The 25,693-nt window shown below is 42.3% G+C and overlaps 1 protein-coding gene across 2 annotated transcripts in view; it reads right to left on the bottom strand.

Moving 5' to 3' along the window:
- The window catches only part of MEGF10 (multiple EGF like domains 10), an 85,911-nt gene extending 75,484 nt beyond the window's left edge, over positions 1–10,427 (bottom strand). Inside the window, exons 1-2 of one of the 2 annotated variants that reach the window (XM_039567356.1) lie at positions 10,348–10,397; positions 6,427–6,478 (exon numbers count right to left, since the gene is read on the bottom strand). The gene's annotated coding sequence lies outside the window, so the exon portion shown is untranslated. Of the gene's footprint in view, positions 1–6,426; positions 6,479–10,347 lie in introns of both variants that reach the window. The other variant, XM_039567355.1, reaches the window with a different exon arrangement.
- Positions 10,428–25,693: the final 15,266 nt, after the last annotated feature.

The following is a 25,693-nucleotide window of genomic DNA, read 5'->3' as shown; positions in this document are numbered from 1 at the left end:
GTTTTCTGACAAAGCACCTTTAATAACAAGGCCCCCTATTCAGAGATCTAATTTTTGCAGACATTTTTATGCCAAATTAAAAAAAAAAAAGATCTCTGTGATGGTGGGTTTAATGAGGTACTCTGTTATTCTCTGTAATAAAAATTAAACGAGAGAGACAGAATTCTTCAGCTTAATTGCCACATCTGTTATTAGGCACTTTACTTTGATTGACTGGAGTGTATGTGTCAAGTCTGTGCCAGAAAACAGGCAAACTTTGTAAAGTAGACTTACAACTTATAGCCCAACTGGCACTAGCAGCATCTCTGTTACAGCTTCTGCTGCCTCTCAGTTAAAACTACAGGAACATTGGCCTTGGTTCAGTCACTCATTAAAATTTAAAGTAACTACTGCAAATTGTGCCTTTTTTTTTTTTTTTTTTAAGATAAAAGCAGTCCCTGTTTTCAGAAGGAAGAGCACTGGTTATCTGAATGTGTAAATGTGTCATGCTCATTAATGGATGAGAGAGACATAAGCAACCCAGAGTCTGGAAATTGCCACCATGTGAAATTTCACATTCAGTGGTGCTTTATTTTGCCAGCAGATGAGCAAAGGGCTGAGGGGACAGTGACAGTGACAAACAGCCCTTTGCACTCAGATAACGCAGATAACGCATTTGCAAAGGGACTGGACAATCACAGAGAGGGAGCTCCTGCAAAGAGCAAAACCAGAATGGACACTCTCCTCTGACCTGTATGGAAACTAGGGATGAAACCTGAACTCATCAAACTGCTTTTTATCTCTGAAATTCAGAGATCATGACACCTGGTAAAAAACCCCAGGTATCCTGAGCTGGCCAGTAATTGGTTTTATGACCATTTGATCTTCTTATGGCTCTAGAACCCAAACTCTAGAACCCAAACTCTACCATCCTGACAAACCAAAATGACACTTTCTCGCTCAACTAACTTCTTTTTTCCAATTTCACAGAGGCTTTCTACCAAGAGCACAGAAATGTATGTTGCTATTGTCAGCATGAAGACAGACAGGCCAGCTGCAGTATTGCTGAAAGCTACTTTTCATCCACTTCATCCAGTAAGGAGTAAGGGATTATTTGACCTTCCTTACCAATTTTCTCTGCTGCTCCAGAGAGTGCAAAGGTAAGAGTATGTGTGGAAGAGCAACAAAACCTGCACCAATATCCATTGCATCTGCACCTGAAAGGCAGAAGGATGCTTTTGTGCTGGAAGCTGAAGCAGAGCTGTCCACCACAGGCTGGGCAAGCGATGGGCACTTGGCTTGACCCAACCTGTCAGCTGCCCACTGAACTAATCCATGTATAAATCTTTCTTCTCTCTGGAGGGCAGATTGGGACACTCTTAATACTCCCCCTCCAGGAGAGCAAGTGACTGTTTTTTGGAAGGAGTCTGCCCTAATGGGTGAGACAAGCCAGGGCAGATGCTCTTTTTCACTGTTTGAAGGTTTTTGTTGTGCCCTCAGGAGAGTTCAAGGCTGCTCCACGCTACAAGGGGGTTCAGAAAGTTTCCACATAGCTCTCTACTCTGAGGTCTCTTTCCTTTTGCAGATATCTGTTTTCCCTCAACCTAGTGAATATAGCAAAAGATAGCACTCACTTAAGCATATTTATTTTAGATACACATTATCTAGTAATCTCACATAACAGTATTTTAATTGACATAACTCCCCACAAGATCTACAACACTTCTTCTAACACTACAAGGCTTTTTGTTCTTGAAGCTACTCTTAATAACCAAACTGCACATGGAAAGTATTGAGCTCCTGTCTAAATGTTTCATCTTGTTTCACAAAACAAGTCAACAGCAGAGCTGAAAACAGAATTTAGGTCTGCTAGTCTCCATTTTCAACCAACTCAGGACCCATGCCTTCAGTCTGGTATTCTGCCACATGAGCATCCTGCTTATGGCACTAACTTGGCGTAGCAAATCATGAAATACAGACTTCTGGGTCTTAAATATTTACAAAGGAGTCACCGCACCAAATGTCACGACTGAGAATTTTTCTTACAGATTTGGGTCACCTCTGAAGAGGCCAATAACGCCCTCTTGTCAGTCTTTCTCGTTTCTTTGTTTTTCCCACTGGTGTTCTTGTTGGAAACAGCAATGAAGAAAAAGACACACATATGCCTAAGAGAAAACAACAGCGTACAAAAGCTTTGCTATTTCCCTGGTGATAGGCCATGCAACGGAAAGCAGGGTAATTTTAAAAAGTGAATTGAGAGACCCCCACAGGAGAAGAAGATAAAGTTTTAAGTGTGTATCTACAAGGCAGGCTCCAGAAATGTTACTCAGTGGCACTAGACATTTTTGGAGTGACTGCAATGGATTCTACTTAACTCCAAAAACCCCCCTGTGCAGACCAAGAGGCAGCAGCAACCTCAGGCTTTTGTCACAACTTCTCTCAGGGCTAGATGAGAAAGGGCATTTCCTGCATCCCAGCACTACTTGAGCAAACCAACTAAACAAAAATCTCCTCTCTGAAGTTGATCCACTGTCAAAATATGCACAGAAATGTTGGCAATCTCCAAAACCACAAAAAAAATTTTCTCCTGCGTATTAGTGGTGCAGACCAGAATCCCAAGTCACTGCATCCTTTGAGGTTCACTTACCATGAATGCATATCCTGGCTGTCATTATTCATACATAATGCAAATTGGCGTGAACTAGTGTTCAACAAGAAAGAATGGAGCATATCTAAAAAGTGCATTAAAGTTGCAGAGGAACAATATTGTTCCAGAGATGAGATTAAGTCTCACAGCTCTCTGAACTGGGTTATGGAGACGGAAAAATCTACTGACAAGCAGTGGGGATACTTAAAACAAGGAAGCTTCTCTCTTGCTGTGTTTTTGTTTTAGTCTTTCAACAACTACTCACCCAATCTTCTTATTCAATAATTAAAACTGCAGTATTTTGTGGGTTCAGAGTTTAAATCAGCTCCCTGGAAGTAGTGATTTTTTTCTTCAGGACCATCTTCTCTTTTTAAAATGATGGAGGCCTGTGGCACACCTGCAGAGCAGAATCTGCAATGTGTAATGCCTTTAATCCAAACCAATCCTGAAGCACAAAGAGCACCATATGCACTCTCAGCAGAGTCCATTGAAGTGCTGGCAATTCCACTTCTGTCTAAAAGAAGGTGTAATTATCTATTAAAAAAGGCCAGTTTTTCTGGCTTTGGTGGAAGCAGCTTCAGTATATTTGGATGACACAGATGTGTGTGTCTTCACAGACCCTAAAATGCGTGAACAGCGTTGTCTGGGATCATGAACTTCACCTCGGTTACTCTGAAAGTTCAGTGATCTCACTTGAGTCACTCCTGGTTTACTCAATGCAAGTAAGAAAACTGGACTCTCAGCCTCTGTACAGTTACATCTTGTATTTTAAAAGAAATGAAACTAGCTAAAACTAATATAGTAACAAAAAAAAAAAGAAGGCAAGGACATTCTTTGCAGTCTGATAAAATCTTCATGAACTCTATCCCTGAATTTAAAATACACATTTCAATCTCACTGGTAGGTACCCTTCAGAAACAGTTGTTATCTGCAGTATCAGTCTGGGGAAGGGGGAAAAAAAAAAAGAAGAAGAAGAAAAAAAAAAGATTAAAATATCAAGTTACTCTTCACTTCCAAACAAGCCCAGCCACAGCTGTACATCAGCTTCCGAGCAACTGCTCTACAAACACACAACAGGGCTTCTGTCTTCCCACAGGGTTTGCTCGGGTCACCCGCATGTGGCATGGACTAAAAAGGCAGGAAAGCTCCATTACGGAGCGAGCGGAGCCACGAGTTAAACAGGGGAGCCGGGGTAAATATCCTGTCCAGTGCTCTGTCCCGAGGGGGCTCCCCCAGATCCGGAGGAGCCCACACACAGCTCCCGCACTGGCTGCGGCCGTGCCGGAAAAAGGGCCCAAATCATTGTTCTGCTTTTATACTTTCACCATCTAAGCAGGAGGAAGTCGGAGGGAAGAAGACCAGAGAGTTAAGTGGGGTTTTCATAAGCAAAAAGAGGATATTAAAGAGGCAGCCTCCAATTTTCAATGGTGACAGAGTGATGGATTTGGGCAGCCTGTGCAGACTGTGAAATTTTTCTTATCGTAGGAAAACAGTAAAAAGGAAAAGTGACATACAGCAGTAGTTAGGGAATAAGGCCAAACCTCTTTGCAGGGTGTGCTCACCACTAACTCTGGCCATCATCAGGTGCCACCTCCCATATGCTGGAGAAGTCAATCCAGCCCTCAAGGCTGCAAAGACAAACCAGTTGATTTTAAACAAATACCTTTCTAATTGAAGAGCTCTCCACTCCAGCTGCTGTATCCTATTTACTCAGTGTATTTCCAGCCTGCTGCCTTTGGGACCAAGACTGCCACAGCTCACAACTTGTCAGGGACATTTCTTCATGTATCAAGAGCTCTTGAACCCTTTGAAGAGGGTTTATAAATCACCAGACAAATGCTTCCCACAAACACACATACCCATTATTTGTGTTTGAGTTGCAGTGATAATAACATGTGTGTATTGACAGACCAGTGTGGTCCAAAATTTGATAAACACTTTAGAGGAAATTAAAACTCAGCTATACATGCTCAAAAGCACACAGAAGCAAGCAACAGAGCAAAGAAGCAAAAGAAGGGGAAGATCCACTTGGCCTGTTGGCATACTCCATCTTATTCCCACTATGTCTGCTCTCAATGCTATGTTACATGTTTTTTGCTGATTCCTGACAGCAGCTTCCAAAAAAACATAAACAAATCAATTATGTCATTTTGTACTTATACCTTAACCAGACCTTGGCGTGCACACACACACACACACACACCTTTTTCTTCTTTTTTAACATGCAAGTGCTTCCAGTGCGTTCAGATTCTCAGGGTGATCAAGCTTGGTCTGACTATTGGCTTTTGGAGGATCTGATGCCAGTCAGCCATGCATAATGGCCTCTTTGTCTCACTGTCACATGAGCAGCATTGTGTTACAATCATTGTCACTCTGGGCTCAAACTGCAAGGCATGCTTTCACACAAAACACTCACTTTGGGGGCTCCTTTTGGCAGGGCCCTGAGATCGAAACTCTTTTGCTGCTCTTTAGTTAATCAGCCCAGCAACGCTGAAACTTTAAAAGTCAGGATTCAAAAGCTCTCATCCAAATCAACCGATTATGAAGCTTCTCTATGGGCCACATGAAAAGCGGGGAAAGTAACGTAACATAGCCATCATTTATTTTAATCACTTTAAATCACTTTTCCTAAGGCCTTTGATAGCAGAGGATTGTGCTCCAAATAACAGTGGGGGGATGGGAAAAAAAAAATCCCAAGTCAAAGTTATCTCCACCTTGAACATTTTTCTCCTGTACTTCAGAAAAATGCCTGCAAGTTAAAATCAAAGCATTTCCACAGGACAAAGACAAGTAACTTACCAGGTGACAATGTTATTTTACTACTTGCTCTGTAAAATCTTTAAATTCACCAAGAACACCGAACCCTTCCCCCTCCAAAAATTTTTTCTGAAAAATAGATAGACAAGATTTCTGTATAGGAGAAACTTCAGAAGTTGCTTTAAACATGCTGAACTCATTGAAACCCTGCACAGATGTCTCTGCTTTCATGAATGAAAAACGGTCTCACAGGGCTGAAACCAAACCATGTTAAAAACAACATCCTCCTGCCCTGTCTCTTGAATAATTTTGTACTGAAAACGTTTGTCTTGTAGAGCTTCTCCTGAAATACAGCACTAGTCACTCTGAATAGGACTTACAGGACCTACCCTTGAAGGAAACAGGCACTTTTTGGGAAGAACTCATGATGTAATAGTTGTGATGTGCAGAAAACTTTGGGAAGCAATGGCTTCTTCCCAAAAGAAATGGGGCTGTGCATGGAACAACAAACTACCAGCTCACATACCATTTTCTGTCCAGTTCATTTTTCTTTCCTTTGCAGTCCATCAAAGTAATGTAGCTTCTTCGGAGCCCTGGTTTGGTGTTCCACGCTGGTACTGCTCATACACATGCCAGTTGCCCTAAGCACACAACAACCTACTACGACACATTATCCTTCTCTGGATCATTTTTCTTTACTAAGCAGCCTGAGCCAGCCTTTCTCCCTCTCCACACCTTACACCCTCTCTCCCCCCCTGCTTGGAGCAGACCCTTCCAGATGAGCACTGCCCCGGAGAAACACCACCAGGATGGGTCAGGGCCACCCTGACTCTCACCTGGAAGATTCTACCCAGACCACAAACCCTGCTGTCTCCTCTTGTCCAGCCTGAAAAATTCACCTTCTGCACCATCCTAAGGTCACGACTTCTCTGAGATGCCCCTTGCCTTTCATGGTCTCTTCCCACGCCCAACATTTCCAGTACTTTACAAGATGCTGACCCCTTTTTTAGCAAGGCCTGGGTTCCAGCCATCATTGGCAATACCTGGTATTGCAGAGAAGTAGTTCTTCACTGTCTCCTATTTGAAGACTCTCATCTGAAAAAAAGAGCTGTTATTAATCCATTTAAATGTAGGAATTTCCATTACTTTTGAAGAAAAATAACGTGACTGTAGCTTGACACCTGTTTTCATTATTTCATTGTCTTTCCTTATTTCCTCTTGCCTTTTATCTTGAAGTTTAGATTATAAAACGCAAGATCATTTTTTGGTATTGTTCTTGCGCTGTTCTACATCTCCTGTGGTTGCAGTGATGGACACTAGAGCCATACAAGCTGCAGGTCTTCATGCCAGTAATCCTAATTCTAAAATGACACAGTAATATGAGGTCTTTATATTCAAATGTCTTTGAAAAAAGAATTTTGCACACACTCACACCTCTGTGTGTTCAACAAAAATGTTCTGAGAAGCCTGAGAAGGGTGTCCTTTTACAGCAACAGAAAAACAATTAAATTTCTTTCCTGAGGTCACACAGCAAGTCAATGTCAAAGTTAAAATTATGTTTTCTGCTGTATCTTTTCATTGTCTTGCACATCAAAAGAGCTCAGAATTAGTATCTCACTGCTGACTATGGGCTAATTTCTCTGACAATCAGATGTGAAACACAGATAAAACAAGATGAGATAGCTGTCCATTTTTTAATATAAACCTAACATGTACATCCAAAGGCATGAACCACAAATCCTTACACAGGCAAAACATCAATTAAAGACCAGACAGTTTGAATGGGTTAATTAACATGAATGCTGACACAATCAATAAAGCTATTCCAGTAAAGCAAATCCCTCCACAGAATATTTCTCCTAGTTTTCTGACAGATGGCTTTAGATGATACATACTCTTTTCACAAGTAAGAAGAAAACCATTTGGAATATCAAGACACAGATTCTTCTCAGAGATGAAGAAATACTGCAGTTATATCTACGTTTATGCTATGCTGACGGGAGCATATGAAGTCAGTACTAATTACTGACAAACTAATCTGTTAATATTAAAATCCAGGATCAAATTCCTGGCAGTGAGTCAGTAACATAACTACTACATACTGAAATCTGATTCTACTGGCATCATTCATCAAGGAAGACACCACTTCACAGGAGTAAGGATGTAACAACTTTGACTGTCATTTCACTACACCACTCCAGTCCTTACCTAAGGAAACATTACTCATCTATGCTGTGTTCCCTTAAAATAAATTGGAAAAAAAAAAAAATACGGGACCACATCCATCTTACAGTACTATCTACATAACTTTGGGGTTTTTTTAGCCAACATATCTTTGGTTTGACTGAAACTGTGGCACATACACAAAGAATCTGGTTTTTACCTTCCTCAAAAGCCACATGCTTCCCCTTTTCCCTTGCTTCCCCACGTCATTTTCATAAAGTGAAAATGCCTAGACAAGAAAAAGCTATGTAGAGAAACCATGTAAAACTCCTGCCAATTAATCTGAATATAAATTCAAGGGATCCTTACCAGCTGCAGTCAAAAGGCCACTCCAAACTCTGCTAGATGTTAATCAAACTTAAGTATGTTGATGCACAGTTCCTGTGTTCTTTGCATAGATTGAGTTAATTGCTTTTGTTAAACTGCACTTGCTTCCCTAGCGGGATGTGTGTACCCGTACAGCTGAACAGCTGATTGTGGAAAACATGGTTATGCAAGTCACCAAAGGACTGTTCACTTGGTCAAACCCTTCTGCTCACCTCAAAACAGCTCATTTAAGACTGTAACCCCTGGACAGGTCCTCCAGGTGCCCATTCCCACCCCACCAGTCACATTTGAAATGATGGCATTAGCTATCACATCAGAGTTTTAAGCAGACATCTAAACGGTGAAATTTATACACAAAGGGCTGAGGTGCCTCCCCCCTGAGGCAAAGGTAAGACAGTTTCTGTCTGTGGGGACTCAAACCTGGGGTGCACAGCCTTGCCCCTGGAGAACTGTGACACCTCTGGACCACTTTACCACCTGATAGACCAGAAAAGAGGAACTCTATTTCTAGGGAAATTAAATAGACACAGCCAGCTGACTTCACACAGGTCACTGAGCTGCCTACAGTTTAGAACTTTTTTGCCAGATATGGATTATAATCAGTGAGCAAGAACAGAAATTTCATGGCCACTCCTGTGAACTGCTCATTTCTGTCAGAGACTTTTAACACTCCAGACTTAAAACCACACACTAAGGAGCCAAGCACAAAGCCATGGCATCTCTGCAGCATATTAACAGTCAATACTAATCATAATGCTACAAATTCACCCCCTGTGGGAGCAATATACATTTAAACTTGATTGCATAACAAAGCCACATCATTGGCTGTGTGAAAAAAATTAAACAGATTTTATTACAAAAGGTGACATATATAGATGCTGGGCAGGTGCATGAGCTACACAGCCAAACAAGTAGAAACTTGGTTCTAAATTACAGTTTGTCCAGCTTTTTAAAAATCTGGAGCACACCTGCCCACCTGGTTTTTCTGATTTGAGATGGGCAATCAAACTAGACAATACTATTTCATTTGCAGGGCCAGTAACTAGAAACCAATACAGATAATTTGGCCACCTGGCCTGGTATTTTCCTAAATTCTGTCTCCAGTTCAGACAGTTGCACCCCCCCTTCACTTCAAGAAGAACACACACACCTAATTACATATGCTTTCCTCCCAGTACTGTGCTACTGGGCACAAGTACCATTTAGGGATGTTGACAAGGCAACTGAAGCCAGCTTTCAGTTTCAGTCTCACATCAGAAACGCTGCTCAATCAAAAAATCTTAAGACTTTTCAGCAAAGGTCTGCAGCTTATCTGCTCGGAAACAAATGCCACTCTCCAGGCTTGTCTTTCTGGAGGTTTTTTTTTTTGTTGTTGTTCTTCCAAGATGCTGGATAAAAACATTTTTCCTAAATAGAGTCATTATGTTAACCAGCTTTCTAAGACACTGCTGCCAAAGCTCAGTTACCCACTTGATAAAATAAGCTATGAAGCATCTTCTATACTGATGACACATTCCAAGTGAGGTTTTAAACTGACTCTATAGTGAGAAGTTGGTGCTTTGGAAAAACTTCAGAGTTGTATGTGATTCTAAGAAGTGCATGCTCGCTTTGACTACATTTCAGTACTCAATGACTGGCAACAACATTTAAGTAATTAATAAGATTACCAAAAGCTCTCGATTCCCAGCTCACTCGAGGAAAAGCAGCTGCATATTTTTCCTAATTGATTTGTGCCTACATTTCCAAATCGAACCTACTCCTTGCCTGAAAAACAAAATAGGAAATGTTTTCACTACTATTACTGTCGCCCAAAGAAAACCTGTGCAGGATACCAACTGACAATTTCTCTAGACAGCTTCTGCTGAGGCACATATGCTGGAATGAAATCAAGGTATTAAACAGATGTGCATTTTCACGTGCAGGTCACGCTAATTTACATCTATACACAAGCATCTCTCTATTCCAGTGCGTACGCTCGCTCCAGTCTCTGCTCAAGACTGCCAAAAGCCTTCCGTGAAAACGAAGGATAACCTTGGAAAACAGACACTTAGCGGAGAAACGAAAAAAAAAAAAAAAAGTGCTCTGAGGAGAGCTTGAACTGACTCGTCCCGGGCTGGCACCGCTGGAGAGCCGCAGGAGCGCTCCCGCATCCCGCCCGGCCAGCCCGGCCACCCCGCACAACGCGGGGACAAACACGCCGGGATGCTCTGCAAAGGCGGAGGCACCGCGGGCGGCCCCGCATCCCATCCGCTACCCCGAGGATGCTTCTACCGAGGGCAACCCCGCTCCGGGAACGATGCTGCCGCAGCCCCGCCTTCCTCTCCGAGGCTTGCCGCACCCGCACCCGGCACCTGCGGGACGGGACGGGACGGGACGGGACGGGACGGGACGGGACGGGTCCGGTCAGTGCCTACCTGTCCCGAGGGCGCCCTCCCCGTCCGACCGGCCGCCGGGAGCCGCCCGCCGGGAGCCGCCGCCGCCGGGACTTGAGCAAGGGGCGGTGTGCGCGGCGGGGCCGGCGGGGATCAGCCCCTCCTCCGCCTGTCCCGGACCGCCCCCGGCCAGACCCACAGACATTTTTAACCCCTTAGCCGCTTTTCCCAGCGCCCGTGTCGCGGACGGTGTCTTTCCCCAGTCTTGGAATCTCCGGCTTCCGCTCGCTTACAGGCGAAAGTGCGAGCTACATAGGGACCTCAGAGGTCATTTTATTCGGCCTAGTGAACGATAGTTACCTACCCAGCATGTGATCGAGGAATAAAATTGTCTTTTCAAATGACTAAATGCTTCGGTCTCGCAGTGAGAGACCTAAGGAGGGACGCAAATCTACAGAAGAAGAAATGTCATGTGCTCGTCTCCAGCACTGCTAGGGAAAGGAAGGGCATCGTGACTCTTGAACGTACATATATTCTAATATGTTTAAGATACTTACTCTCGAGAATTTCTGGTTTGTTTGGGGCTTTTTTTCCCTACTTTAATATGCTATCGCAGAAGCGTTAATACGACCTTCGCTTGGCTCGGTCTCTTCCAGGGCCCGTCCTGGAGCCGGCGCCATTGGCTTTGCGGGACAGGGAGGAACCTTCCAGCGCCTTCTCAGAAAAGCCACCTCCGTAGCCCACCCTCCCTCCCCTCCCCCCCCGCCCCCCGCTACTAAAACCCGGCCATGCCACCCCATACAGATTTCTCCCCAAACCCATGAGGTGTGGGGGATGCTGAGGGTGCAGTCCCCAGGCACTACAGGGTTCCTGGATGCCGCGGTTGCCCCAGCCCGGGCTGTGGGGATGCCGAGTGCCCCCCGCCCGCGGTGCCGCTGCTGCGGGCTCCCTCAGTCTCGGGTGTGTGGGTGGGCGCTGGTGCCGCTCGCCGTCCTTGCCCCGGCCGGGCTGGGTGGGAGCTGCCCGGAGCGGCGAGGGGCGTGAGGAGAAGCAGCGGCGCCGCCGCCTGAGGAGGCGCGGGCTGGAATTGGAGATGGCCCCGGGAGCTCCAGGCGGGCCTTTTCAAGGGAGACCCCGGCAGTGGGAGCTCAGTCCCCCCATGGCGGGAGCTCCCAGGGTGCAGGGGTGCCTGACGGTAGCTGTGGGTAGCCGTGGCTAGTGCTGGGTATGAGGGGCTGGAGGGCTGCGCCTTGCTGGTCCCAGGGTGTGCATCGATGGGATGAGACTGAAACAGCTGTCAGGCACTTGGCCGAGCCAGAGTAGTCTGATGTGGTGCTGAGGGAGATGGTAGTAGCTACAGCATAGACATGTGGAGACACCAAGTGGCCAGAGGGACTGCGTGGCTTTGGGATGGCTTTGGGGTGTTGGCAGCGAAGTCCTGGGTTTGAGGGGAGTGCAGAGACACAGGGAGGGTGAGGAAGGTGTCCTGAAACAGGTTGTGGGTGCCGTGCTGGTGTAAAGGGGCTGTGGGTTCCTGAGATTTCTCGCGGCGTTGGGGAGTTGTTCTCAGGATAGGTGTTGCTGGGGACCGTGGGTTGCAGTGCAGCCTGGTGAGCCCAGCGACCCTGGGATGGAGACCTGGCTGTGGAGTCCCCATCTGGAGCTCAGAGTGGCGACTGGTGCATCCCCAAGAAGCGGCACCACGTGGTGCCAGAGCTTGTCTGTCACTTGCAGGTGGAAGGGGACGTGTCCCTGGGGGAGTTCCCTGCTGAGGCCCTGGGTGGGCAGTGTCATTGTAGACAAGATGCAAGCACAGCAGAAACAGAGAGAGGTGGAAATGGAGACTGGATGTCCATAAGGCTGCACCCAGGGACAGGCTCTGCATCCTGGCATCTTCTCCTGGCCCTGTCAGCAGCAGAATGAGCCATTGGTGTGGCCAGTGCTCACCATGGGGATCCAACTTTTCAAGAGCTTGGATTGTTTTGTTTCCAACTGCTCAGGCGCCAGGCAGAAGGGCAGTGCCAACCTAGGCCGTGACACCTTCTGGCTTGAGCCTCTTGTCCTGTGCTCCATGGAGGAGCTGGAAATGGTGCAGTCAGAGGGGCAAGGGAGTGCCTGGCTCTGTGTGGTGCTGGGGGTCAGCGCTTTCCCCTCCTTGTCTGGCAGAGCCCCATCCCGGGAGAGCGGCCGAAGCTGGGCACTGGGAGGTCTGAGGCGTGGCTGGGGCAATGCCGGCATCTGCCTGTGGCCAGGAGGGAGGGAGCAGGTGGAGAGAGAGGGGTGAGATTCCAGAGCAGAAATTTTGGGCTCTGTATGGGCTGAGTGTGTGCCCACACTGAGGAGGAAGGAGTAAGCACAAGGGCCCAGCTGAGCCTTGTCTGGTTTGCAGCTCTTTGTGCTCACAACCAGTCCCTCGTTTGCTTCTGTGGGTGCTGGGAATTGTGGCTGTGCTGATTCTGCAGTGCCCGGGGAACCCAGTGCAGCTGCTCCTGACTGAGGAACATCTGAAGCCCCTGGAGAGTGAGGTCTGTGCTGGCCGGGGCAGCAGTGAGAGGCAAAGCCCCTGGGTGCCCCTGAGCTGTGTCCAGGGCTTGGCAGCAGGGTCTGAGAGTGGGCTGGGCTCCAGTAGGGCTGTGGGTGCCACGATGGACTCCTCTGCCCAGGGTTTAGGTGGCCACGCTGCTGACCCTTCTGCCTTTCCTTGTAGCCTCCCGAGACCATGCAGATCTTGTCAGCCCCAGCAGTGCCAGCCCCACGGTATCAGGGCTGCTTGACAGCTCCTTGCCGCTTGAAAGCGACAAATGCTCCCAGCCTGGGCCCACCCAGATCCAGCGTGTCCTAGGGCAACAGTGTGGGGAGAAAAAGCCCTACAACTGTTCTGGAGGAAATTGCTGACCCACAGCACCAAGTTTTGTCCAAATGAAATGGTCTAAAATCACCTGCACCAGGAGATCCCGTGCTCATTTTCCTGTCATCCTCCTCTGCCTTTCCTGAGGGCACTGTTCTGGGGCGTTGTCTCTGCCACAGCTGACAGCACCTTCCCCAGACTTTCCTTCCTCCCTCCTTCCTCTCTCTCGCCTAGAGATGGAATTTTGCTCTTTGCGTTTTGCAGGGCTGTAATTTGTGCATCTTTCTGTTTGTGGAAGCATGGTCTGATTTTATTCTCCTGTCATGGTGGGGTGTGAGGAAGCAGCACAGCTGTAATAGCTGCAATACCATCTGTAGGCAATATATTCAAATTTCCAAGGGGGGGGAAAAAAAAAGCATAATCAAGATATTTCTATTATCTCACCCTAATGGAACTAATGACAGTTTTGTTTTGACCTGAAGCTTAATGGTTTAAAAAAGCCCTCAGAAAATGAACTAGAATGACTCTCTAAAAAAATAAATAATGATGTCTTTGATCTGGGTTTTTTTTGAGAAAGAAAAGCTTTCAAATTACTGCATGGAATATCTGGATTCTAGACACCAAGCAGAAATCACAAGGGAGATTTTGCTTGCCTGTATCAGCAGCTCAAGGCATTTATTACACCCACAAGAGATTGTGAACACACATGAGTGACACTGGGTAGTAGTAAAGCTTCAGAAGGAAGAACACAGGTCGTGAAAAGGAGTATTGAACACTGTCTACTGAGAAAAAGAGTTATATGAGCACAAAATATACATGTATATAGACAGCTCAGAAAGTATCACCTACATACCATGCTATTCAATATTTTCACTTTTATTTATTTTTCCAGCTAAATTATTTGATCTAAAAATAGCTAGATGTGGAAATACATAACACGACTGATCCAGTTGTTGCATAGAAAAGTTTTTTCTAATGCAGTTAATCTGAAATTAATATAAAATTTGCAGTCACAGTCCAGATTGATATAGCTAACAAGGTTGGCTTTCGTAAAGATTTACGAGAGTGAGTTGATTGTTAATTGTTACTGTTAATTAGTATGTATTCTAGTTAATTGTTACGTGTTCTGGTTAAGGGTTCTGTATTCTAAGGGGAGGGAAATGGGTGTTAGCTCTGGTTACATGTTCAGCAACTGGGAGACCACCATTGGAGAATAGTGAACCAGTAAGAGCACCTCAAGGAGGCTGGGCTAGGGAGGAGTTACGTTCATCACTGGGAGAATAAAGCTGTATCCTCTAGCCAGAAGGGTGTGCCTCTGGCTATACCCTGTCTGTAGCGGGGTACCCAGTGCTGCAACCCCTCTGCTTTGCTGGATAATTTTTTAATTTGTCCCCTATTGTCTATTAATAAACCACTAAAATTTTAAATCGAGTGAGCTTGTTTCTCACAAGATCGTGTCCACAATTTCATAGTGTCATGGTTGGAGGATGAGGTATTCCTTCTCAGAAGATGGAGATATGACTATGAGCTACAAGTGGTTTCATCATTCTTTAACCTCAGATGGATTGGTGCTGCATTTCCTGAATGCCTCAAGCTTACAGTGTTTGTCAGTGATGAGTGGATTGCTGTTTGCTTTCAAACTGGGAAGAGGAAAAGTGGGAAAAGAGGATCGCTGGAACCAGAATGATCTTTAGAAGGCCTAGTTGAAATGAAGGGGTGATCACAGCCTGGCCTTAGACTTCAAAGATGAAGGTTCTGGGAACTGGAGGCAGCAGACCGGAGAACGAAAATGCAAAAAAGGGAAAGGAAGTAAGGTGCCAGATAAATGCAGATATAATAAGCAGTAAAACCAAAAACAGTAATCCAAATGAGGAATGAGAAAGGATTAAGTAAAATTGTATGAAAGAGATGATGCAAGAATAGCATCTGATTTGTGCAGATTTTCGAAGACATCCATCCTGCCTTTCAAGATTATTTTTTAAGCATTTCTTAGTATTTTTCCAGCAAAAGCACTGTGGGCCTAATTCTGGGCATGACCCCTGGTGGGAATCTTGGTATGATATGTAATAACTATGTGGTATCAGAGAGAAACAGGAAAATTTGAAAAGTGCTGACTGAATTTTTTTATGTGGCTTTGGGTACATAACAGGCTTTCAAATATCTAAGTGAAAAAAACTATGAAAGCTTTAGATATAAAATGGAATTATTTCTGATTTGAAAACATAGGTAAAAAAGAAGGACATTCAGGACTGGAATTAGTTCCTGAACGGTAACTCTTACACAGCAGAAAACTTATTATCAGGTGGAAAAAAAATACTTGCTGGCGTCATGAGACAACAACATTCAGCATCTTCAGTCTTATCGACAGATACATGCTTTGTTGGAAAAACCACTACAGCAGCCTGATTGACAGAGCATTTTCTTCTTCAAAACCAAGTTTTTTCTGTAACATTTCAGTATGCAGTAATCATAATTCCCAGGGAGGGTATTATGCTCCATTCTGAAACACCACTATTCAGGGACATTACTACCTTGAAGCATCCCATTTCCATGAGATGCTTCCCAGAAGCTGTTGGCTTCCTTATCTTTTCACCATCTCTGTGCTACTGACTTTGTATTTGTTCTTGGAACCCGAGCATCTTTTAAAGTATTTTATTTGGGGTTTTTTTCTGTGCTAGATTTTAAACCTTTGTGTGGAACAGTCAGGTCTGTCAAGAAGGCTTGTGCAAGAAACAAGTTCTAGCTTATGCAACCAGTTGTGTCCCTTGGAGCCACTGGGCCATAAATAGCATACAATCACTGACATAATCAATCAGATGTGCTTTACCACGTTTGTTAGTACTGTTGACAATCAAGCTATCATATGGCCTTCATGTAATAGCTGGTATTAGGCTAGCAGTAACAGAAACCACTGTCTATAAGGTACAAACTCTTAAGTCATAGTAATCCTAGATTTTATATACAATATTAACAAATTATATATTTATATTAAAAATATATGAGTATAAATATGTGATTATATCGTATATAATTTTATATCAGCATTATTTATTGTATTATATGTTATTGCATGCACAACATTTCTGCAAAGAATTTGACTCCCCATCAATGCAGCGCCCATGGATTTCAAATACGTTTTTGAATTCTGGTTCCTGGTGCAGATAAGGAAAAGAAAGCAATAGCACTTTCAATGAAATAGCTGCTCAAACATGCAGGGAAAAAAACTGACACAAACACAAAATTTTAATTAATTTTTTTCTGTAATCTCCCATTTTGAATGTCTCAGTTGAAGGTATGGCTCTGAGGGTACTTCTTGGTTAACATACTTTTTTTATTTTTAAGACAGCATAATATAAATTAACAGACTGGTGTAAAAATAAACAGAATAGATAATCACCATTGCAGAGAATAAAAAGACTTTTTTTGCTTTTACTGTTTTGCAGTATTACCTCGTAAAAGTAAGCTTTCATCCCATTATAAGTGAACCTCTAGTACTTCGAAAAACATTGCCCAAAATACCTGACTGCACTAGGCTCTGACAACCTGCCACTTCAAATTCTTGAAGCTTGCTAATAAAATTGTGTATCTGGGAAAATGCTTGCTCTTCTGCAGCAATAATTGTGGGTTTTCAGGCTGATAATATACACAGGAGTGAGAAAGAACATATGTAAATGTCACCCATACCAAGGCACAACTCAAATCCAACAGAGTAATTTCTACTTGTGTGGTGACAACAGACGAACCTCAGCTTTCTCTACTTAGAATTATTGAAGTTAGAAAAGATCCTTAAAATCACAGAGTCCAACTTGGTAAATTTGGAACTAACTGAGTGTTTTATGCCCTGTTACCAGCCAGGGAATGTGTGCATGAGAGGCAGATGTGATAACTTCTACACTACAGAAACACCCCTTGAGTACTTGCTCACATTTTCTGGAAAAGTGCTTGTGGTCAGCACAATCACGGCATACAATTTTTATTTATTCAGTGGCTAGTGCAAAACTGTAATTTCTCCTGTTCAAATACCAGACCCTGTGTGTATGGATGGTATATATTAGTATGCTTGTTTGAGATGACAGAAATTAGCTCTATAATTTGCAAAAAGTTCCCTAATCTAATGAAGCTTTTAATAAGAACATTGTTAGGTTTGCCAGATTTGTGTTTAGATTGCACAATATGGAAAAAACCCATTCACATAAATGAAGAACCTTACTTGGAAGTTAGATCTGATTTGTTCAAGTAACATTTAGACACAGTTGTTGTTCTTTGTTCAGATAAAAGGTTTTCTTGGACCCACAAGAAGATGCAGTGCTTCTCTTGCAGGTTTTAGTACATTATGAGAACATAAAATTAATTTTTTGCAGTTCACTGTGACTTCTTGATGTGTGATTACATTTTAGTAGGGAAGCAAAGGAAACAGATTTGGTGGCAGAGGCATTCGTGTAAAATTCCTGAGATAGAACTCTGCTACAAACCCCCTGAAATTGATGTGTTGTGTAATTTAACATTAAAGAGAACTTCAACAAGAGAAAAATGAGGCAAACCGCCTCATAAATTGGCAGCTACAAATTTCTTCAGTGTACAGGGTTGTTTTTTCAAATCTAATCTGTTCTATAGAAAACTAAAAGCAGAATAATTAATTATTAGGCGAATTCATCCTCAGAGTAGAAAAATGAAGATGGTGAGAGCCTCGTAAAACTAAATACAGTGTAAATCCGTCACAGCTCTTGTGTGAAGCAAACAGAAGAAGAGTATCACTCAGTTGGGTCCCAGACTCTGGAGCACCATGAGCTACCTGGCACTGAATGCTGCCCTGCCAGCTGTGGTGGGAATCCTCAGAGATCCCTCATGTGTTTAGCTCACCGTGTAAATATAACATCCTGTGGCATTTAAAAGAGTGGAAGATTTAATTAACCCTCTTCAAGGATTTAGTACTTTCTTATTTACTTCTTTAAAATAAAATTGTGGTTTGGGATTACTTCTTTTGCATTTCGAATTTGGCTTAAGCACACTTAAGGGGATGTTCTTCCAATTTAACATGAGTGGTGTGTATTAGCAGTGACGTTTTCTGGCAGAGCTGGAAATCTGAAAGACTACAAAGGCCTGCCAGGCTAGAAAAGCAAAAGTAGGAAACGCTGCCACATTCCTTCCTATGTAATTCAGTAGCCTGAAGTTCAATTAGGTGCCACTGGTTATTTGTTATCATCACTTGGCTTTATCTCAGAGCTTCGAAGCTCATGGAAATAGGATTGAAAAGAAAACGTGGAGATGCTGTGTGAAATTCTGAGGCATTGCAAGATGTGCCTGTGCTTAGCACAGCTCTCCTCTGCTGCTGTTCATGTTGGTACCTAAGGGGAGAGAAATCAATAAGGCTATTATATTTACAGCTATGCATTTTTTGATAACAAAATCACTGTGCTCTTGGGGGCAATAGATCAGGCTCAGAGGCTTCAGTGTGTGTCTGGACTCCACAGCTCAATATTAATTTATAACTTTTTATTACTCATTGGGGTTTGTTTGTTTATTTATTTATTTATTTCACCCTTTTTTCTTTTTTTTTTTTTTGAATGGTGTACTGCCCTCACATCACTCTGGAAACTAGGCTATCACCTTTGCTTTCTCCTACATAATAAAGCAGAAATAACTAATTACTTTTACACTTCAGCATCTGAGAGATACAGAAGCTGATGTGGTGCCTTATAGATCCACAACCAGAAAAGATGAAATAAAACAGAAAGGGAACACTTGCACAGTACTTTTCATTGTATTCACTGTGCTGTGATTGCAGCCACTCCAGATGCTATAATGCATTTAAGTCCACACAACAACCAAAGTTCATGGAAACCATTCAGTCTTAGGGGCGAGGGAGACTCTTTGGGTAGCTTCCCCAGGTGAAAGGAGTCAAGGCTGTTATGTAGAAAATACCAATTCATTCCCAACACTGCAATAAACAAATCTAATGGAGGAAATAATGTAAATAATGTCAACACGAACACCCTGTGTTGATTTCCAGTTCCAAGTGCTGCACTGGCAGTCAGACTTTAGGCTGAAACTGCTCTCCTGTGTGTTTGCAGTGCACGGTTCAGAGAGCTCTGGATGAAAGCCAGAGTATGGCTTCCAAAATACACTTTAAAGCAGACATTCCTGTCTCATGTAGAAGTCTAGGTGAAAAAAAAAAGATATTTAAGAGGAAGGGTTCTTATTTTGAAAGACATTGCTTAGGATTTTTATATCTACAGCAAAAGGATTCTTTTAGAGCTTTAGTCTTTGTTCTCTGCAAAAGTCTATGAACAGAATACTACTACTGTTAAATAACTATATCTTATAAGGTAGTAATATATTTTTTTAATTTATTAAATAAGTTTAATAACCACTGTTATAGTGAAGCAGGAATGTGTCTATAGCTTAAATTATATTATGTTAAGCAGCTATTTACATTTTTTTTATTTCTGAGGTATAGCCTTCTACTGAGCAAAACTCTTGAGGAGTCATTTTTCAAATCAGGACAAGAATTTTCCAAGCTACCAGGGTTCAAAGAGTTTTATTCTCCTCCCTCAGAAAAGGAGGGGAAAAAATGGTTGTTTTTAGTCTCTGAAAATAAAAGGTGCTTCTGCCTAAAATGTTTCTGGGCTTTACCTGACCTGAGTTTTTGATGAAGAGTCCATCTCCTTTATTCAGCTCATTGTTAGCTTTCCTAATACTAGATGTCCAGGCTTGAATGTGAGCTACTCTCCATAAATTATAATTAGGTTTCTTCCAATTGTACTGCATATAACCCATAACAGCAGTATATATTTTTACAACCAAATTGGTGAAGTTGTGGCACTTTACATACCTCATTTTTTTTCCCCCATGGAATAACATCTTCAAAAAAACAGATTATGAGGGAAGAAAAAGCAACACTTCTGCAGTCTTATTGATCAGGAAATTTTCAGAGAGAACATAAAAATCAGGGTAAATTTTTAAAGCAATTTTTTCTGTTATTAAATACTTGCAGGTTACAAAGCAGCTGCTAGGTCTATGAGATTAATATAAAGATCTACACATATATAAATCAGCTTACCGTTAAATTACTTTCTTTCAGAAAGAAGTTTTGTATGTTAGACAGTATAAGAATCTTCATTTAAGTTTCCAGCAAATTTTGTAATAACCTAGCCAGCCTGCCTGCCAGTTACCCCTTACTTACATGTTGCACAACACAGGAAGCTTTATATGCTTCCAAATGGTAAAATACATTTTAACATTAAACACAACTTAAATTTTGGGGAAAAAAAACCCCAAACATACATGCTCTATACTGTATTTTGAATATTTGCAATTTTTTTATTATTATTTCACTATCACTTTTGTACAGTTTACATTAAATACAAGCAGATTTGACCTAAAAATCTTGTTCTACACTGGCTTCAGACTTCTGGTAATGTTCAAAGCACCTAATTACAGAGAGTTTTGAACTGCTAATGGCTCCATCCAACACTACAGACAGGATGGAGCACAGTTACTGAAATGTCATCCTGACAGATTTCAGTTGTGTTTTCTTCTAATGTGTCAAAGTCATTACTTCTGTTCTGCATTAGAACCTAAGTGGATAAATGATTGCAAATGTACTTATGGAACCTGATGTTTATTTCAAAATCATGCCTTCCTTTCACAGCCCCACTTGAAAGTTCAGGAGAAAGAAATTTTTTTTTTTTTCAGGATCTCTTCTCTGTAAGTTTCCTTTAAACAACATGGAGTTGTTTCCTAAGCCTGTGCTGGAATATCCAACAACTCAAACCGGAAGGGTGTTATTGGCATCATTGATTGTTGAAAATACGAGCCTGTGAGTAAATACCGATAACAACACTCAGCAGTTGTTAGTATTTAGACATGCCAATTAACTTATCATTAGGGCAAATTACCCACTGAGCTCTACAGGGTTGTATCTAACCTGCTATGGATCCACTGCAGTCATTTTAAAGCAAGTCAGGTGTCTCCACACTTTTGCTGTCATGTTTCTGCATAGAGGGGATAATCTGATAGATACCTGCCAAAAAAGAAAAACTAAATAAAAGGGATCTTCTTTCTTCTCACTTACGCAATTGTACTCTTACCAACCACTCTCTCTGCTCTCTTCCTCCTTTTTTTCTTACATTTGCTGTCAGGTTGCTCTGGGATTTCTTGCCTCAGTAGTGTTGCCTCCACCCCAGCCCCAACTGGAGTGGCAACTTCTGCTCTGAAACTGTGGTTCTTATTTAAATATATCTGAGGAAATGTCAGCTACCAGGGGCTGTTCAGCTGCTGCTTCAATGTCTGAGAGAAAACCCTGAAATATGGGTGCAAAATCAGGATGGGGCATATGAAATAAGCATGTGTAAGTTATATAAACTTAACCTACAGATAGAAGAGATTCACTCACAGGCTGGTTCTGGTTCTGGGCAGCATGACCTTAGTTAAGTGCTGTTTTGACCTACACAACCAAAACTCCACCCAAAACACAGTAGAAATTCTTTCTGGACTTCTCTGGGTGCTTCAGTTACACTTTACTCATTTAGAAACACTGATTATTACTTTTATTGCATGGCCAAGGCGCACATCTGTGCTGCTGGAACAAAATCCATCACCTGAGACTTGTGCTGAGCCCTCCTGAGTGCTGAAAATTTGGTGGCCAGCAAAAACCAGAAACATATCGTCATTTTCACTTCTTTCCAAGTACAGCACTCGCCCCTGCAGAGATTTAATAAAGAAATTTCATTACACAGGCTGTGGGACAAGTGGCAGTGATATTAGGGTTGGTTTACAAAGAATAAATTAAACAACAGAGAAATAAGAGTGCAAACAGTGGCTTCCTTTGACGCTGTGTCACTGCCTCGCTTTTTTTGACAGGTGTGGCAGGATTTTTTGAAGTTGCCATGAGTGACAGTGACACTCAGAGGTGTCACAGGGGGCACAGGAGGTGTGATACAGGAAGGTGGTCAGAACACTGCCTCATTATTAAGAATCCTTTGCACTAGCAGAACACAGGGCCTCCAGAAATTAGCAGCAGGCCCCTTATTTCAGAAATTAATCAAAATAATACATACTAGCTTTCTAAATACCAGGGGATCAGGTTCACAAAGCCCTACCTGAGGACCTACTTGAAGTCCAGGTCAGTTTGACTAATTTTAATCCCTATTTTTGGACATATAATGGCCTGTAAATGACTTCAGAGATGGCTTCATGGCTTTCTGCAAGTAATGAAAATAAGTACACACGAAATTTTTGGTTTTGAAGATGGAGTCATATTCTTGCCCCCCAGAGCACTCTAATCTCATATGCGGAGCATCAAGGTCTCTAAAAAGAAATCTGCCCCCTTTCATGAACTAGAATGACTTCTGACTTGTATTATGGTAATAACCAGCATGCACCAGAGGAAGCCGGAGAGATTTTACGGTAGGGTTTTAAATATTTCAAAGCCAAGTCAAGCACGGGCCACAGGGTGCCGCTATTCTGCCAAATAATCAACATTTCCCTGCGTTTCACTCGCCCAGTGAGTTCAGGACAACAGGGAAAGTTGCGGTGATACCTTGGAAGAGCTGAGGAACGGTTCTGCATGCCGGTGACTCTGCTTGAGGAATTACGGGGTGTGCTACGATTGCTTCACTGCAAGCAAACCCATTAAAATGAGGAGTGAAATTCCGCATGAACAGAACGACAGAAGGGAGTAAAACAGAGAGGCAGAGCCAGACAAGCTCTGAACAACTTTTCTTTCCACTCTATCACCACACAAAATTTGGATCAGATGCTTTAGTCTGTGGTTTAATTAGTGTGTACCGTATTTAGACAGGCTCTTAACATTTTGAAGTTGATCCCCCAAGATCACGATGCTCCACCTGTTCTGGTGTTATGCGCAGACTTCTTAATTTAAAATCCGCCTCATTCCTGAGCTGCAAATGCCTTCTGGCAGCCTTGTCCTTCTGTACCTGGGGCGAATATGAGGTTAAGTAGTAAATGGCTCTTCCCAGTGTTGCTTCAAGAAAAACTGGTCTGCACTGATTGAGTAATTCCATATTGGAATGGCCTTGGCAGAGATTAGCTCTCCTTGATCAATACGAATGATTTATTTAATTCCTTTTTAACCAAAGCTGCAAGTACCTTGTTAAGGAAATTTTAGTGCTTTGCACTTGCTTCTTGTAGTAACCCCGAAGTGATGAAGTGCTTCCTCGTCTGTATACTGATTTTGTAATAGCTTGCAGTGATAATTTTCAATAATAACAGGTTCTCCTAGTTTTTAATAGCTACCTCACTGACAGAATGTAATTACTTTTCTATAAACTGCAGTAAAAACATGAGAAATAGAAGATTGACCTACTTCAGCTCACCACAGTACCTAAAATTTTTGGACTTACTAATTTCTGTTTACACTTCTCATCTCAGTTCTTGGCTAAGAACTGGAACCTACCTCCCATACCTCTTACTGATGTTCTAAAATAGGAATGGAAACCAGTCCTCAGCACCTCCTCAAGGCAATTAGGCTAAATAAAAATAATAAAAAATAAACATTTTAAGTAACTTTACTATGGGTAGAATGCTGCTGTATTTACTTCCAATATAACTGCTAGGAAGAAGTCACAGATTGCAACAGAGTGAGACTAGCTGGGCTAAAATATACCAAAACTACCTAGGTAGTATTTGGTATTAAAAACTTAAGGGGAGGAACACTAGAATAAGAATTGAAGCATGAACAGATAAAGTTATTTTAATCTTGCACTTACTCTTATATAAATATGTAATTATCTTCTTTATAAACCTTCCACTTGTCTGCACAATTAAACATAAATATCATTAAAAGGGATTGTATTTGGTTGTGTTCAGTAACATGCAGTATTTCTAGTATCATTCCATGAAGTTCTGCAGAATTATCCACCCCTCCAAAACTATTAGACAGATGTTAGAGCACAACTACTAAAAATAATGAAAGTAACAATAACAAGTCATTATAGATTCCAGGGGTATCCCAAATACCATATGTCTCTCACTTCAGTTTAATTTTGTTCTTCACTTTAAGGAAAGAAATTACTACAGAATTACTAACACTGCACTTTGTCATCATCAGCATCCATCCAGATTTGTTACCTCGTCTGCTGTTTCATGTATTTGATCAGTAATGTTGTATTGACCAAGTACTTATGCACTATCCTTAGCACCCAACTCTGAAATAAAAATCTGTAAAGCAGCATGAACTTTTCCTGTCCACACTAAACACTGTTTTCTCAAGATGCCAGTTTTCTACTGGTTAGCAGGAAGACAGTAAAAAGTAGGACTGTAGTTCTTCACCTTTTGCCCAAAACTGCACCCAAAGTAATAAGTTCTGCATGTTTGAGAGATGAACAAATTGCATAAATCAGGGAAAGAAAATAGTTTTTTACAAGGAACCCTTAGTGAAGCTCCTTTTCCATGTGGGCTGACTCACCAAATTCCTGTTTACACAGCCCCACTGAAGCCAAATTAAGAGTTCTGCGTTTTCTTTTACACCTTCCTCCTTGTACTGCTCAGATAAAAGTTAGCTCATCCTTTGCATGGCAGTACTAACCCAGAGTTCACTAATTATTCTCGTCTACCAAGGTATCTTTTTACCTTGTTCAGAACAATTGTTTCAATATCTCTCTCTCTGTTTCTCTCACCAAAAAAATAAATACATGCATCACACAATACTGACACAAAACGTCGAAACGTAACTGCAAAAAACCTCTGCAGGTGTTCTCAAAAATCAATTTTGTTGAATATCTACTGTATTATTTAGATACCTGGGCACCATGCAGTCATATTCCAGATATGCTTCATGAACAAGAGTTTTTCTTGAAGCTGCCTGACAGCAGGATCCTTTTTCTTTACTTGAATATGAAACAACAGTGCAAGTAGGAGAAAACTGCAGAAAATCAGGTCAGTATATATAGTAAAGAGTAAGGCAGCGGCTAAATACCTGTTACATGTCCCATTAGTTTCTGAAATACTGAAAATACCTGTCTCCAACACAACTAGAAAGTAGCTGAAAGTCTTTCTAATGAGCTGAAGCATTGCAGACAAGAATCTTAAATGCGTAAATAAACAGTAAATAAATTTATTTATAAATAAATAAGTAAATAAATAAGATAAATGAATGGTTTGGAGATATGTTGTATGACAAGATCTAGGTAGACCAGTGAAAGAGAGGTATGAGTTTAAGGGTTTGCCCAGTTATCAGCCTGACAAGACACACTGTGATGATATTCCACAGTGACAGAATAAAACCAGACGGAGAGCCCAGAGGGAGGCAAATGATGTGTTAGTCCCGCAGAAGTGAAAACTAAACAAGCTGGAGAAAAAAAGAAAAGAAGAAGAAGAAAAAAGTGCTTAACTAGCTACATTTTTATTTGGGCAGTAGAGATGCCTAGAATAAAGAATTTTCAGCTTGCACCCGTAGCTGAACCCGTGTTGAGGGTTCATTCACTAACAGAGAAAATGCTGAGAAAAAAAGAGGTGAATATTGTGGAACCCTCCCTCCTTTACCTATTTTCAACCCAGTAATCCACAGACACCTGCACA

This window comes from Corvus cornix, chromosome Z, assembly GCF_000738735.6.
Source record: "Corvus cornix cornix isolate S_Up_H32 chromosome Z, ASM73873v5, whole genome shotgun sequence".
NCBI lineage: Eukaryota > Metazoa > Chordata > Aves > Passeriformes > Corvidae > Corvus > Corvus cornix.
The sequence above is the reverse complement of the archived record's forward strand: the minus strand, read 5'-3'. Positions and strand labels throughout refer to the sequence as shown.